The sequence below is a fragment of the Triticum aestivum genome, chromosome 5A (assembly GCF_018294505.1).
Source record: "Triticum aestivum cultivar Chinese Spring chromosome 5A, IWGSC CS RefSeq v2.1, whole genome shotgun sequence".
NCBI lineage: Eukaryota > Viridiplantae > Streptophyta > Magnoliopsida > Poales > Poaceae > Triticum > Triticum aestivum.
In genome coordinates this window covers 657,090,298-657,103,011 of record NC_057806.1, presented here as the reverse complement: position 1 = coordinate 657,103,011, position 12,714 = coordinate 657,090,298, and positions in this window count along the sequence as shown.

Below are 12,714 nucleotides of genomic sequence, written 5' to 3'. Positions count from 1 at the left end.
ACCTCGAGCTCCAGCCTCCTGCTTCCGAAATTTGAAATCCAAGCGCCACCCCTCTTCCTCCTCCTCCGCCATGGCCTCATCCCTCGCGCCACCCGCGCCGCCGTACGCCGTGCTCGTCGTCGCCCTGCCGCCGACGCCGGCTCCGCCCGCCTCCGCCTCGCACGCCATCGCCCGGTCGGCGCTCATCATCCTCGGCGTCATCTCCCTCATCGCCGCCGCGTCGATCGTCATCAACCGCCTCCTCCGCCGCCGCGCCAACCGCCGCCGAGCCTCCGCGGCCGCGCTCCCGCTCTCCGCGTCCGGCGCGGCGCTGCTCCCGCTCGCGCGCTCGGGGCCGGCCGCTGACTGCATCGTCTGCCTCTGCGCCATCGTCCCCATGGCCGAGGCCCAGCTGGCGTGCAGGCACAGGTTCCACATGACCTGCATCGACGAGTGGGTCCGCAGCTCGCCCGCCTCGCCGACCTGCCCCCTCTGCCGCGCCGCCGTCCAGCTCCAGCGCCCCGTCGACGCCATGGACCAGAGGAGGACCGCTCGCCGCTCGTCCGTCGCGGGCGACCGCCGCCGCGTGGCCGCATCAGGCGAGGCGCCGCCGGGCCCTTCGCGCGTGTCGGGAGTCTGAGCTCTTCGTCCCCAACAGCTTCAGTTAAGGGCAGACATGGACGGCTTGGATTAAATCAGGCGTGAAGAAACGGCTGAGATGAATTGGTTCTGATCTCCCATTTTCTATATAACGAGTAGTATATACAGTACCAGGGAATTCTTAGTTTTTGGGTCTTTTTTTGACGAGCGGATTTTTTTTAAAATATCCGCCGGCTTGGCAGCCGTTAGATCTAGTGTCAACCTATAATCCAGACACGTTTTTACAATTGCAACAATGACGGTGTTGCGGAAACTTTTGCAACAGATATTATGTTACGAAAACTTTTGCAACAAAGCTCATGTTGCAGAAACTTTTGCAACAGAGGTCCTCTTGTGGAATTTTTTTTGAATTTTTTTTTACACAACTTTTTTGCAACATAGATCCTGCCTCATTGCAACCCAACATGTGTTGCAAAAAGAACCTCGGGTGATAATTCGGCTGCTACGCGTCCGCCGTCTCACGAGCCATTGAATCCAACGAATTGAGAGAGTGTCACCTTTTATCATTGCAATACAGGTCGTGTTGCGGGGAAATTTCCGCAACATAGGTCATGTTATAGAATTTTTTGCAAGATATTTCTTTTGTAACAAATGTCTTGTTTCAAAAAAAAGTAACAAAGGTCTTGTTGCAATTTAATTTTTTGCAGGTCTTGCTGAAAATTTATTTTTTCTGAAACAGAGGTCTTGTTGCATTTTTGCTGCAATCGAGTCTATGATGCGAAAACTCATTGTAGTGGACAGTGAGCAGCGAGCAGCGGCCAAGTTGATTGAAAGAAAGAAAATAAATTGCCCTGCCAAGACACGCGTCGTACGAACAAGCCGACGGATGCTTGCGTGTGATCCGCCGATATAAGGCAATCATGCTGTAGAAACCTTTACAACAGAGATCATGTTGCAGAAACTTTTGCAATACAGATCGTGTTGCAAAAAATTTATGCAACGGAGATCAAGTTGCAGAAAATTTGTGTAACATAGATTGTTTTGGCAGAATTTTTTTGCAACGGAGACGATGTTACGGAAATACCACCGCGGTCGTTGTTTTGCAACACCGCCGTGCCCGCCGTTTCGTGCGAAAGGTCGCGGCACATGACATCCCGCATGGGGTGCTAAAAGGGTCGATGTGCGCAGCCATGACCACAGTTGAGAGAGAGAGAGAGAGACGATGGCTGGCCTGCAGTAGCGGCAGCTTGCCCCGTAGCAATGTAGAGCGGCAGCAAGGTACGGTAAAGCAACAGGCACGGTGGCGAGGCTACATAATCGCAGCGCCATGACTGAGTGCTCGAGGGAGAAGCGGTGGAGAATTGTGGATGGATAAGTGGTGGACGTTGACTCACAAAATGATAGGGATGCTCTAGTTGGAGCTGGATATTTCTAGAGATAGGTGGAACCAGAGGAGCACAAGACCATTCGATCCACGTACGACCCGACGGTTGTGCGCGCGGATGCAATGGTTGGATCAGCCGGTTGGAGGAAAGCCTTTTCCTTTTTTGACTCGGAAACTTGGGGATCTTTATTGCTTAATAATGAAAATTCGGTTACAATCGCCCACAAGGGTCCTAACAAGGAACCCCAAGCTTTCATCAATCCATCGGTATTACTAAGACTAGTAGCATATTTGGCACATAAATCGGCCGGAGCGTTAGCTTCCCTCATGACATGACGAATCAAGAAGAAGATCTCTCCCCTATTTCATTTAAGATAGGCGCCACAATTGCTTAAGCATTGTGTCGTGAAGACCAGAAGGTTGACAACCTCTAAACAATCCGTTTTCATAATCACATGCGAGAAACCCCTCAGCTGGGCAAACATCACAGCTTCTCGCACTGCTAGAAGTTCCGATATGAAGGGATTGGAAACCCTTGGAAGCGACTGCTCCAAGCTCCTTGGAAAGAAATGTGTGATCTAGCAACACCTCCTTCACCCTCGTTAGGAGAATCAATATCTATAGCCCCGTCCGTATTGATCTTCACCCATCCTGGTTCTGGCGGCCTCCAGCACTGACTCTCTGAGGTACGATGACCGCCCGTAGGCATGCCCAGCGCTGATAAATCATCACGTTCTCTGTTGACTGCATGGACTGGATCAAAGGTGTCCTCACCATGTGCCCGTCTATTGTGCATGCATCACTGAAATGATCTTAGATCTATCCACATCAACAAACATTTTGTCAAGCAATATGTCATTTTCCTAAGTTTCTGGATTGTGGTAGCTTGACATCTAGAACCTCTCGAGCCACCAGCCAATAGTTCCTAACATGGGAACAGAACACAAGAGCATACATCAGATTTTCATCCATTGCTTCACAAAGATCACATCGAGCTATACGCCTAATGTAGCGATGCTTGAGTGTGTCATAGTCGGGTAAAATTCCCCAGAGAACTCTCCATCAGAACACCCGTACTCTCGGTGTAACTTTGAGCTTCCAAAGAGCAGACCAAAGTTGAATGTCTGGCATTGAAGTTCCTGTTGCCGCCCCTTCCTCTAGAGTGTGATGCTTGTTCCGACTCACAAGAGCGCAGTATGCCGTTTTGACAGAATATTCACCTAATCTTTCCAATGCCCAACACAAAGACTCTTCTCCACCGGACGCCTGCAATAGGATATTCAAAATAGCAGCTGCATCAGGTGTGAAGAAATTCCTCCTTACTACCTCTACATCCCACTGCCTGTTTCTATTAATGAGGTCCGAGACATAGGATAGAGGCTCAATGCCAATTCTCCCTATGGGCTATTGTTGTATCAGGAATCCACTGATCTTCCCAAATGGCTATGGAGGAGCCACCACCAACTCTCTTGAGAGGGCCGTATGCAATGTTGTACGTCCAATGATTATCGCCTTCCATGTTGCTAATGATGAACCAGGAGCTGTGGCATGCATAAAATCACAATATGGGAAATACTTCCCTTTAATAACACGCGGGCATAGTGATTCTAGATGGGTGATCAAGCGCCATCCTTGCTTTTAGAGAAGAGTCTATCGAACATCTCGAAATCACGGAACCCCATGCTCCCCTTAATTTTTGGAGTAGCTAATTTGTCCAATGATATCCAATGTAAGGAGTGCTTGTCGATGGAGCTACTCCACCAGTATTTGGCCATTTACGGCGTCAACTGTTTGCAAACTTGTTTTGTCAATTGAAAACAACTCATCATACTATAGAGCGGAATGTCCCGAATGATTGATTTTAGATAGACTTCTCTTCCCGCACAAGCAAAATTACGCTTGGACCAACCTTGCATCTTCCTACGACTTCTCTCAGAAATGTGATCGAACGTGCCACTAGTGATTCGTCTGACCACTGTGGGGAGACCGAGGTATCTTTTAGTGAATGCTTCGATATGAATGCCTAGTGTATGTTTCATTGCATCTCTGACAGGCTGTGAGGCATTTGGACTGAAATAAATAGAACTTTTTTCTCTGTTCACCGCTTGCCCCGAACACTCAGTGCAAATTCGCAGGACCTCATTCAAACAATTAGCACTTTGCACTTGAGCATTCAGGAAGATCAAACTATCATCGACAAATAGTGATTGACCCAGAGAGATTGTACACTTACTCGTATGCCTCAATCAATGAAGTTGCCATCGAAATGATTCATCAAAGATGTAAACCCCTCGACGCATAACAGAAACAGGAACGGGGACCTTGGTCCCCTTGCCTTAATCCTATGAATGATGTGAAGTATGGAAGTATCCCGCCATTCACCTTCACAGCAAAATGGGCTGATGATACACATTTCATGATCAAACGAACAACTTTGTCACAGAAATCCAACTTGATCATCATGGCCTCCAAATAGTGCCATTTCACTCCGTCGTATGCCTTGAGCATATCCAATTTCACCGCACATGATGCATTTTTTTACATCTCTTCCATTTCCTCGGGGCATGAATACTTTCGTATCCTTTTTGAAAAAACCGATACTTTCATATGCAACCAAGACATTGTCGGTAATTAGTGGTCCTGGCACAAACACACTATATTCCAGACCAATGATTTCACCATCATACCTCTTATTCATTACTCATTAGTGCCAACTTTCGATACAATCTTGTAAAGATCTGGACAAAGAGCAATATGTCTGTATTGAGATTTTTTGGGGGAATTCCATACCTTGCGGATTAATGTAATGGCCGTATAATGAAGGAAATATGCTCTAGAGGCAATAATAAAGTTGTTATTTATATTTCCTTATATCATGATAAACGTTTATTATTCATGCTAGAATTGTATTAACCGGAAACTTGATACATGTGTGGAGACATAGACAAAACACCATGTCCCTAGTAGCCTCTACTAGACTAGCTCGTTGATCAAAGATGGTTAAGTTTTCTAACCATAGACATGTGTTGTCATTTGATTAATGGGATCACATCATTAGGAGAATGATGTGATGGACAAGACCCATCCGTTAGCTTAGCATAATGATCGTTAAGTTTTATTGCTATTGCTTTCTTCATGACTTATACATATTCCTTTAACTATGAGATTATGCAACTCCTGGATACCGGAGGAATACCTTGTGTGCTATCAAACATCACAATGTAACTGGGTGATTATAAAGATGCTCTACAGGTATCTCCGAAGGTGTTTGTTGGGTTGGCATAGATCAAGATTAGGATTTGTCACTCCGAGTATCGGAGAGGTATCTCTGGGCCCTCTCGGTAATGCACATCATGATTGTTGGAAATATGCCCTAGAGGCAATAATAAATTAGTTATTATTATATCATATTTCATTGTTCATGATAATCGTTTATTATCCATGCTAGAATTGTATTGATAGGAAACTCAGATACATGTGTGGATAAATAGACAACACCATGTCCCTAGTAAGCCTCTAGTTGACTAGCTCGTTGATCAATAGATGGTTACGGTTTCCTGACCATGGACATTGGATGTCGTTGATAACGGGATCACATCATTAGGAGAATGATGTGATGGACAAGACCCAATCCTAAGCCTAGCACAAGATCGTGTAGTTCATTTGCTAAAGCTTTTCTAATGTCAAGTATCATTTCCTTAGACCATGAGATTGTGCAACTCCCGGATACTGTAGGAGTGCTTTGGGTGTGCCAAACGTCACAACGTAACTGGGTGGCTATAAAGGTACACTACAGGTATCTCCGAAAGTGTCTGTTGGGTTGGCACGAATCGAGACTGGGATTTGTCACTCCGTGTAAATGGAGAGGTATCTCTGGGCCCACTCGGTAGGACATCATCATAATGTGCACAATGTGACCAAGGAGTTGATCACGGGATGATGTGCTATGGAACGAGTAAAGAGACTTGCCGGTAACGAGATTGAATAAGGTATCGGGATACCGACGATCGAATCTCGGGCAAGTACAATACCGCTGGACAAAGGGAATTGAATACTGGATTGATTGAATCCTCGACATCGTGGTTCATCCGATGAGATCATCGTGGAACATGTGGGAGACAACATGGGTATCCAGATCCCGTTGTTGGTTATTGGCCGGAGAGTTGTCTCGGTCATGTCTGCATGGTTCCCGAACCCGTAGGGTCTACACACTTAAGGTTCGATGACGCTAGGGTTATTAGGAAGACTTGTATGTGATTATCAAATGTTGTTCGGAGTCCCGGATGAGATACCCAGACGTCACGAGGAGTTCCGGAATGGTCCGGAGGTAAAGATTTATATATGGAAAGTTGTTGTTCGGGTTCGGGAAAAGTTCGATTTTTTCTGGTATTGTACCGGGAAGCTTCCGGAAGGTTCCAGAGGATTCCGGAGGGGTCCGGAGGTCCGGAAAATGTTCCACCACATCCAATACAGTAGCATGGGCTGTAGGGTGGCTCCCTAACCTTAATGGGCCAAGGGCACCAGCCCCCCAAGGCCCATGCGCACGGGAGAGGGGAAACCCTAAGGGGGAGGGCCTCCACTTGACTAATTAGGAGGCACTCCTCCCCCCTTGGCCGCCACCCCCAACCCTAGATGGGATCTAGGGGGACGGCCCCCTCTCCCCCACCTATAAATAGTGGAGGGGTGGGAGGGCGGCCACACCCTTGAACCTGGCGCAGCCCTCCCTCCTCCTACACCTCCTCCTCCTCCATAGTGCTTGGCGAAGCCCTGCTGGAGAACCACGAGCTCCATCACCACCACGCCATCGTGCTGCTGTTGGACTCTCTTCCTCAACCTCTCCCTCCTCCTTGCTGGATCAAGGCGTGGGAGACGTCTCCATTCCGTACGTGTGTTGAACGCGGAGGTGCCGTCCGTTCGGCGCTAGGATCATCGGTGATTTGGATCACGACGAGTACGACTCCATCAACCCCGTTCACTTGAACGCTTCCGCTTAGCGATCTACAAGGGTATGTAGATGCACCCTCCTTCCCCTTGTTGCTAGATTACTCCATAGATTGATCTTGGTGATGCGTAGAAAATTTTAAATTTCTGCTACGATCCCCAACAGTGGCATCATGAGCTAGGTCTATGCGTAGTTTCTATGCACGAGTAGAACACAAAGCAGTTGTGGGCATCGATATTGTCAATTTACTTGCTGTTACTAGTCTTATCTTGATTCGGCAGCATCGTGGGATGAAGCGGCCCGGACTGACCTTACACGTACTCCTACGTGAGACTGGTTCCACCGACTGACATGCACTAGTTGCATAAGGTGGCTAGCGGGTGTCTGTCTCTCCCACTTTAGTCGGATCGGATTCGATGAAAAGGGTCCTTATGAAGGGTAAATAGAAATTGGCATATCACGTTGTGGTTTTGGCGTAGGTAAGAAACGTTCTTGCTAGAAACCTATAGCAGCCACGTAAAAACTTGCAACAACAATTAGAGGACGCCTAACTTGTTTTTGCAGCATATGTCGTGTGATGTGATATGGCCAAAAGGATGTGATGAATGATATATGTGATGTATGAGATTGATCATGTTCTTGTAATAGGAATCACAACTTGCATGTCGATGAGTATGACAACCGGCAGGAGCCATAGGAGTTGTCTTAATTTATTTATGACCTGTGTGTCAACATAAATGTCATGTAATTACTTTACTTTATTGCTAAAGCGTTAGCCATAGTAGTAGAAGTAATAGATGAGGAGACAACTTCAAGAAGACACGATGATGGAGATCATGATGATGGAGATCATGGTGTCATGCCGGTGACAACGATGATCATGGAGCCCCGAAGATGGAGATCAAAAGGAGCAAAATGATATTGGCCATATCATGTCACTATTTGATTGCATGTGATGTTTATCATGTTTTACATCTTATTTTATTAGAACGACGGTAGCTTAAATAAGATGATCCCTCACTAAAATTTCAAGAAAAGTGTTCCCCCTAACTGTGCACCGTTGCGAAGGTTCGTTGTTTCGAAGCACCACGTGATGATCGGGTGTGATAGATTCTAACGTTCGAATACAACGGGTGTAAGCCAGATTTACACACGCAATACACTTAGGTTGACTTGATGAGCCTAGCATGTACAGACATGGCCTTGGAACACGGAAGACCGAAAGGTCGAGCATGAGTCATATAGAAGATACGATCAACATGTAGATGTTCACCGATGTTGACTAGTCCGTCTCACATGATGATCGGACACGGCCTAGTTGACTCGGATCATGTTTCACTTAGATGACTAGAGGGATGTCTATCTGAGTGGGAGTTCATTAAATAATGATTAGATGAACTCAATTATCATGAACATAGTCTAAATTGTCTTTGCAAATATGTTGTAGATAAATAGCTCACGTTGTAGCTCCCTGTTTCAATGCGTTCCTAGAGAAAGACCAAGTTGAAAGATATTGTAAGCAATGATGCGGACTGGGTTCGTAGTCCGAGGAGTGTCCTCACTGCTACACAGAAGGCCTACGCCTTTGATGCACCGCTCGATGTGCAAACCCTTACAACGTTGTCTATGGATGTTGTGAACACCTGACAGACACATCCTGATGACTACTTAATAGTTTAGTGCACCATACTTCACGACTTAGAATCAGGATTCCAATGACGTTTTGAACGCCATAAGACATATGAGATGTTCAAAGAGCTGAAATTGGGATTTCAGGCTCATGCCCGTGTTGAGAGGTGTGAGACCTCTGACAAGTTCTTTTGCCAACAAGATGGAGGAGAATAGCTCAGCTAGTGAGCATGTGCTCAGAATGTCTGGGTGCTACAATCACTTAAATCAAAGTGGGAGTTAAACTTCCAGATAAGATAGTGATTGATAGAGTTCTCTAGCCACTATCGCTAAGCTACTAGATCTTCGTGATGAACTATGACATGCAAGGGATGGAATTGATCCCGGAGCTGTTCGCGGTGCTTAAGACCGCAAAAGGTAGAAATCAAGAAGGAGCATCAAGTGTTGATGGTTTAACAAGACCACTGGTTTCAAGAAGGGCAAGGGCTAGAAGGGAAACTTCATGGATGGCAAACCAGTTGCCGCTCCAGTGAAGGAACCCAAGGTTGAACCCAAACCCGAGACTAAGTGCTTCTATTGTAAGGGGAACGGTCACTGGTAGCGGAATTACCCCAAATGCATGGTAGATAAGAAGGCTGGCAACTTCAACAAAATTTATACGTGTTATTAATGTGTACCTCACTAGTACTCCTGGTAGCACCTGGGTATTAGATACCGGTTCAGTTACTATTATTGGTGACTTGAAGCAAAAGCTACGGACTAAACAGAGACTGGCTAAGGGCGAGGTGACGATGTGTGTTGGAAGTGTTTCCAAAGTTGATGAGATCACCATCGCATGCTCCATCTACCTTCGGGATTAGTATTGAACCTAGATAAATGTTATCAGGTGCGTACGTTGAGCATGAATATGATTAGATCATGTTCATTGTAATAGGGTTATTCATTTAAGTTAGAGAATAATGGTTATTCTGTTTACATGAATAATACCTTCCATGGTCATGCACCCTATGTGAATGGTTCATTGAATCTCGGTCATGGTAATACACATGTTCACGCCAAAAGATGTAGAGTTAATAATGATAGTACCACTTTCTTGTGGCACTGCCGCTTAGGTCATATTGGCGTAAGATGCATGAAGAAACTCCATATTGATGGATGTTTGGAGTCACTTGATTTTGAATCGCTTGACACATGCAAGCCATGCCTCATGGGCAGGATGACTAAGACCCCGTTTTCAGGTACAATGAAATGGGCAGTGACTTGTTGGAAATCATACATGCTGATGCGTGTGATCCAATGAGAATTGAAGCGTGCGGTGGATATCACTATTTTCTCATCTTCACTGACGATTTGAGTAGATACAGGTATATTTACTTAATGAAGCACAAGTCTGAAACGTTTTAAAAGTTCAAGCGATTTCAGAGTGAAGTTAAGAATCATCATAACAAGAAGATCAAATTCCTACGATCTGATCAATGAGAATATCTGAGTTATGAGTTTGGCAAACACTTAAGACATTGTGGAATTGTTTCACAGTTGAAGACACCTGGAACACCACTGGGTTATGGTGTGTCCGGACGTAGTAATCGAACCTTATGAGATATGGTGCGATCTATGATGTCTCTTACCGATCTATCATTTTCATTTTGAGGTTATGCGTTAGAGACAGCTGCATTCACTTTAAATAGGACATCATCTAAGTCCGTTGAGACGACGTTGTATGAACATTGGTTTGGCAAGAAACCAAAGTTGTCATTTCTTAATGTTTGGGGCTGTGATGCTTAAGGCTTCAGCCGGAGAAGCTCGAACCCAAAGCGGACAAACACATCTTCATAGGATACCCAAAGGTGACAGTAGGGTATACCTTCTATCTCAGATCCGAGGGCAAATTGTTTGTCACTAAGAATGGGTCCTTTCTAGAGAAGGAGTTTCTCTCGAAAGAATTGAGTGGGAGGAAGATAGAACTTGATGAGGTTGTCGAACCTTTACTTCAACCAGAGAGTGATGCAACACAGAAAGATGTTTTATGTGGCGCCTACGTCTGTTGAATAAGAAGTTAATGATAGTGATCATGAAGCTTCGGATCAAGTTGCTATCGAACCTCGTAGGTCGACAAGGATATGTACTACTCCTAAGTGGTACGGTAATCCTGTCTTAGATATCATGTTGTTAGACAATAATGAACCTACGAGCTATGGAGAAGCGATGGTGGGCCCATATTCCGACAAATGGTTAGAAGCCATGAAATCCGAGATAGGATCCATATATCAGAACAACGTATGGACTTTGGTGGACTTACCCGTTGATCGGCAAGCCATTAAGATAAATGGATCTTTAAGAAGAAGACGGACGTGGGCGGTAATGTTACCGTCTATGAAGCTCGACTTGTGGGAAAGAGTCTTTTCACAAGTTCAAGGAGTTGACTACGATGAGAATTTCTCACCCGTAGAGATGCTTAAGTCCGTCGGAATCATGTTAGCATTAGCTGTATTTTTCGATTATGAAATCTTACAGATGGATGTCAAAACAAGTTTTCTTACCAGTTTTCGTAAGAAAAGTTGTATGTGATACAATAAAAGGTTTTGTCGATCCTAAGGATGCTAAAAGGTATGCTGGCTCCAGCAATCCTTCTATGGACTAGAGCAAGCATCTCGGAATCGGAATATATGTTTTGATGGAGTGATCAAAGCTTTTAGGTTTATACAACGTTTGCTAGAAACTTGTATTTACAAGAAAGTGAGTGGGAGCACTACAACATTTCTGATAAGTATATGTGGATGACATATTGTTGATTCGAAATGATGTAGAATTTCTGGAAAGCATAAATGGTTGTTTGAAGAGTATTTTTTAAAGGAAGACCTAGATAAAGCTGCTTACATATTGGGCATCAAGATCTATAGAGATAGATCAAAGCGCCTGATGATACTTTCAAAGAACGCACACCTTGGCATGTTTTTGAAGGAGTTCAAAATAGATCAGTCAAAGAAGGGGTTCTTACCTGAGTTGTAAGGTGTGAAGTTGAGTAAGACTCAAAGCTTGACCATGGCAGAAGAAAGAGGAAGGACGAAAGGTCGTCCCCTATGCTCTTGTCATAGGCTCTATACGGTATGCCATGCTGAGTACCGCACCTGATGTGTGCCTTGCCACATGTCTGGCAAGAGGGTACAAAGGTGATCTAGGACTGGATCACCAGATAGCGGTCGAAATTATCCTTAGAGGAATAAGGAAATGTTTCTCGGTTATGGAGGTGATAAAGAGTTCGACGTAAAGAGTTACGTCGATGCAAGCTTAACACCTATCCGGATAGCTCTGAGTAGAGATACCAGATATGTATAATGGAGCAACAATTTGGTATAGCTCCAAGTGGAACATGGTAGCCATCTACGATATGACATAAAGTTTTGCGAAATACACAGGGATCTGAATATGGCAAGACCCGTTGACTACAACCTCTCTCACAAGCATAACATGATCAAACCCAGAACTCTTTGAGTGTTTATCACATAGTGATGTGAACTAGATCATTGAGTCTAATAAACTCTTTGGATGTTGGTCACATGGCGATGTGACCTGTGAGTGTTAATCACATGGCGATGTGAACTAGATTATTGACTCTAGTGAAAGTGGGAGACTGTTGGAAATATGCCCTAAAGGCAATAATAACTTAGTTATTATTATATCATATTTCATTGTTCATGATAATCGTTTATTATCCATGCTAGAATTGTATTGATAGGAAACTCAGATACATGTGTGGATAAATAGACAACACCATGTCCCTAGTAAGCCTCTAGTTGACTAGCTCGTTGATCAATAGATTGTTACGGTTTCCTGACAATGGACATTGGATGTCGTTGATAACGGGATCACATCATTAGGAGAATGATGTGATGGACAAGATCCAATCCTAAGCCTAGCACAAGATCGTGTAGTTCGTTTGCTAAAGCTTTTCTAATGTCAAGTATCATTTCCTTAGACCATGAGATTGTGCAACTCCCGGATGTCGTAGGAGTGCTTTGGGTGTGCCAAACGTCACAACGTAACTGGGTGGCTATAAAGGTACACTACAGGTATCTCCCAAAGTGTCTGTTGGGTTGGCACGAATCGAGACTGGGATTTGTCACTCCGTGTAAATGGAGAGGTATCTCTGGGCCCACTCGGTAGGACATCATCATAATGT